The sequence below is a fragment of the Dipodomys ordii genome, unplaced genomic scaffold (assembly GCF_000151885.1).
Source record: "Dipodomys ordii isolate 6190 unplaced genomic scaffold, Dord_2.0 Scaffold37, whole genome shotgun sequence".
In the NCBI taxonomy this organism is placed as follows: Eukaryota; Metazoa; Chordata; class Mammalia; order Rodentia; family Heteromyidae; genus Dipodomys; species Dipodomys ordii.
This window is the reverse complement of record NW_012267253.1, coordinates 4,209,601-4,214,217: the sequence shown is the minus strand read 5'-3', so window position 1 is coordinate 4,214,217 and position 4,617 is coordinate 4,209,601. Positions and strand designations below refer to the sequence as shown.

General features: G+C 47.0%; 1 long non-coding RNA gene across 1 annotated transcript in view; it reads left to right on the top strand.

Moving 5' to 3' along the window:
• LOC105986831 overlaps positions 1-1,939 on the top strand; it is a 51,818-nt gene extending 49,879 nt beyond the window's left edge. The window contains exons 5-6 of the long non-coding RNA XR_001175134.1: positions 1,466-1,508; positions 1,887-1,939. This is a non-coding gene — a long non-coding RNA (uncharacterized LOC105986831). The remainder of the gene's footprint in view (positions 1-1,465; positions 1,509-1,886) is intronic.
• Positions 1,940-4,617: the final 2,678 nt, after the last annotated feature.

Here is a 4,617-nt window from a genome sequence, read left to right as displayed (position 1 = left end):
AAAAGCCAGAAGTGGCACTGTGGCTCAAGTGGTAGAGCGCTAGCCTTGAGCTGAAGAGCTGAGGGACAGCGCCCAGGCCCAGAGTTCAGGCCCCCATGACCAAGAAAAAAAAATACTTGTTTTGTGTTCAAGATCCAGTGCTAGAGGGACTGCCTGGAATCTAGATGGAAGCTGGGAGAGGGGCATGCAGAGAAAAGGGAGGGGGAAAGGAGGGGAGCCTTTTCTAGAAACATGATATTGACCCCAAGTAGAACCATCTGTGAGATATCAGAGAATTATACTAGGGTGGGACCAATTAATACAAAGGCAATTGTAAGAAAGAAAGAAGATTCTACCAAGGCTGTCCATCCATTCATCCATCCACCCATCCATACATCCATTCATCCATTCACCCATCCATCTATCCATCTATCCATCTATCCATCCATCCATCTACTATCCATTCATGAATTCCACAAGCAACACGGAACATCTACTGTATGCCAATGCTTTCCTTATATTATTTAATCGACTCCTTACAACAGCTGGGTGAGGAATGTGTGTTTGTCTCTGAGGAGGGGGAGCTGAGCCCTCAGCAACACTGAAGTTGAAGTCCATGTTCAGGGTCGTGCAGCTGGTAAGGGCCTGCGCCAGATTTACACGCAGGTCAGGCTGCCTCTCCAACCCAAGTTCTTCCCACGCCCGGATGGAACAAATGGTTTATTTCTCAGTCTCTCCACGGCTTCAGGCAGAGCTGGATCATGGCCCTTGGGCCATATGATTAAGCCTTGTTCTTTGTCTGGGAAGTTCAGCCTGTGTCTCCACCCAGTGCCCCCACCACAACTTTGCTACAAGCCAGCTTGTCTTCATCTTCCAAAATCTTCGCTGACAAGGTCGTTTGTAAAGGCAAGGGCCTAACCTGAGGGAGCGAAGCTTGGAGAGGGGAATTTCCAGCAGAAAGGGGGAGTTTTGCTGGGCAGGAGCCCTCTGACAAGCGAGCCAGTGTGGCAGGATGAGCTGAAGATGTTTTCTCAAATCACCCTGGATGCTATTGGAAATGTACATTACAGGGCCACAGGTCTAGTTTCATTGCACAAGCTGGGTAGAGCCCAGAAGCTCACATTTTTAACAAGTCCCAAAGGTTTTCATTGTGGGCTTTTAGAGGACCAACAAGAAATCAACACAAAGCCAGACCTCCCTAAATGCCCTAAGATTGCATCCTGTTCTATGCAATCTGAACAGTTGACTGGCGCCAGGCAGAATCCCTAGGATTGTTTTGGGATTTTTGGCTTTTCACGTGTATGGAGGAAGATATCTTGGATGGCCTGAGCAGATTGTTACATTGACCCTTTTCAAATTCCTCTCCTTCAAGATGAGGCCCACCAAACCTGTTGGACTGAAGTTTATTACTCAATGCATTTCTCACTTTTTCTCAGTATTGGTGATCTGCAAATTTGAGAAGTTAACTGCCTGCATCTTCACCCAGGTCCATGATCATCTTGTCCATGGGACCGCGTGACCAAGGCCAGGTAAGCAGGTCTTTCCAGGCTGCCAGGGGTCTTTTTTTTTTTTTTTCAGACAGTGTCTGGCTCTATGACGCAGACTAGCTTGGAATTCGTGATCCTTTTTTCCTTTGGCACCCTAAGTGCTAGAATGTCAGGTGTGAGCCATCAAGCCGCAGCTTATCCAGGGCTCTTGACAACTGTCCCAGAGGAGTCAGTCGTGAGTCCTTTCATGGAGATCAGGCCATTCTCCAGGTCTCCATTGCAATGGGTGGTTTCAAAGGCTTGCTGGAATCCAGCCATGGGAACTGACCATTCCAGTGTCCTCCTCATCCTGTCGGCAGGACACACAGGCCACCTGGGTCAGACTTTGAACTCATTGCAATCTTCATTTTGTCTTTTCAGATGCATGTCCCAAAGGGTGATATCACATCCACAGAGGAATAGAGCAGATTTCTGCCTGGGTGTTCTGGATTTGACAATCTCTAAACCAAGAGACTGCTGCATATGCTAATGACCCTGCAGTTGGGGTGTGGGTGGAGAGTGCTGGAAGAGAGCCACCCTGAGGATTTGGTTTTTCTTAAGGCTGGAGGTTGGGAAAGGGGACAGTGTGATCAGTGACAGGCTTTGGAATGAAATGTCTCCTGCTTGCTGGTAGAAAGAGCTGCACTGGGGGTGGGAAGGACTTGAGTCTTGATCTAGTTGTGTGTGAATTGGGGAACAAGAAGAGGAACTCTCAGAAATCTGATCAGGGGTTGAATAGTTCCATATATTTCCCACATTTCTCTAAGGGCTTTTTGGCCCAAAACTTGGCTTTCTCTGGAGTAATTCTGCCTGCCTCCCACCCCTTGCCAACCTGTCTCTGCCCTAGTGGAGTGGGGGTAGGCAGGAATTTACCATGCCTAGAGATCTGGGCTGTCTGTCTCTGTTCCACCACTGATTGTATGGAAGGGGAGAAGGGAGATGTCTTGGAAAAGAGGCAAAAAGTCACCAGATGTTAAGTGGTTCACACTTAAAATCCTGGTTAGCGGAGATGTGAGAATTATGGTTCAAAGTGAGCCCTGGTAGGAAAGTCCATGAAATTCGTATCTCCAATTAATCACCAAAAAGCTGGAAGTGGAGCTGTGGCTCAAGTGGTAGAATACCAGCCTTGAGCAAAAAGGCTAAAAGATAGTGCTCACAGGCTCTGAGTTCAAGCTCAAGTTCTGCCCCCTCTGCACAAAGAGGCAAAGATCCCCAATGTTCTGCCAGCTGCTGGGGTGCAGTGTCCATGTGCCCCCTGCTTTTCTGGCTCACAGACTCTGTCACTGATTTTCAGCTGAGCTGTCATGCCTCATCAGTGGTCCTAGAACAAACTTCTCCCTTTCTGTGGCTGCTCACCCTTTGGCCTTTGCCTTCCTGAGTCCTGCTCTTTTCAGGGACAGAGGAGAGGGGGTCCTGATGCCTTTCAGTTTACCATAACCTCCTAGCCACTGGCCCACAACACTCAGCTAGGCTGAGCAACTGGGCGCTCTTTGTCTCTCACATCTGTCCCTCTCAGGAGGGAGAGGAGGCAGCTATATTAGGGGATGATGGGCGTTTGCATGTGAAACAAGGGATAGCATGGAGGTAGCTGAAGGAGGAAACAACAGGACGATATCCTGATGAATAAGCTACACCTGTACCTGGCACAAGAGGCCATCGCCCACGTTTTCCAAGAAGTGGAGAAGCCTAAGGCCAGCCATGACAAGCAACAGAGCCACCATCGATTTCTGCCGCCCCAGAAAGTAAGAGCCCCTGGGAATGGTCCATTTTGCCATGAGCTGACTTTGGGGGATGGGATCCTCCACCTGGGCTTCTTTCCTATGGCTGTGAACTGCTGTGGGTTCACAATGAAGTACTGGGAGTCTGAGATCCCACTGGACAAATGTGGCTCATTCCACAAGTATCAGGTTTCCCAGACCATGGGAGGAACACTGCCCTCCTGTTTCTGTTGGAATGGCCACGTTCATATTACAGCATTGAGTACAACAGACACACATCAACTTTTACGAAAACACCACTTTCCAAACAAATCGCAAACTTGGAGCTCCCTCAAGCTAAATCTCCAGAAACCTCATTCAGAAAAACACGGAAAAGCTCCTCTGCCTTCAATGGAGTCCCAATCCTGATAAAACTATGACAAAGTGAAAATACTGCAAATTGGAAAGCCTCTATGACACCTAACCTTCTGAATATTCCAGAGTTGCAACTCAGAGCATGTGGAAAGAATAACAGTTGCTCCCCTCACGTGATCACATGGCAGACCCCTAGAGAGTTGCAGCTCCCGGTCACTGCTTAGCCTTGAGTGACACATCGTTCAGCCTATCATTAGCCCAGGAAAAGATCTACATTCAGCAAAACCTCTCAAAATAGAGGTGTTTTGTTTTGTTTTGTTTTTTAAAAAGTATATCACTTTTGCACATGGTACAATGGAAAAAGCATCAATCAAACCATCATAAGTTGTGGAGGAACCATCTATACTCCTGTCCTTAGTTTTTAAAAAACATTTTTCATTGCTACGTATTATATAGGTGGTGTACAGAGGGGATACAGTTATATAAGTCAAGTAAAGAGTACAATTATTTTTGGACAATAACACCCTTTCCCTTGCTCTCTTTTTATTAAATTTATTTATTTATTTATTTGCTGGTCCTGGGGCTTGAACTCTGGGCCTGGGTGCTGTGCCTTAGCTGTTTTGCTCAGGCTAGCATTCTACCACTTGAGCTATAGCTCCACTTATGGCTTTTTCTGTGTAGTTTATTGGAGATAAGAGTCTCATGGACTTTCCTGCCCAGACTGGCCTTGAACCATGATCCTCAGATCTCAGCCTCCTGAGTAAGTAGGATTACAGGAGTGAGCCATGGACGCTCAGTCCCTCACTCTCTTGTACCTTAGTTTTTCTAAAAAAAAAAAAAGGAGTAGGATAACGTTTAACATTATCTGCCAAGAAGCCTGTAAGATTGAAGGCTGATAGAGTATGAGGAAGAACAGGAGAAGCAGAACTGTCCTGTGTCTGAGCCTTTCACATATATGTACTGTTATCCCAGGAGAAAACCTTCATGATTTCCTTCAGCCAAACTGGGTTGACAGTTGCTGTCTTTTGGCCATGACCTTG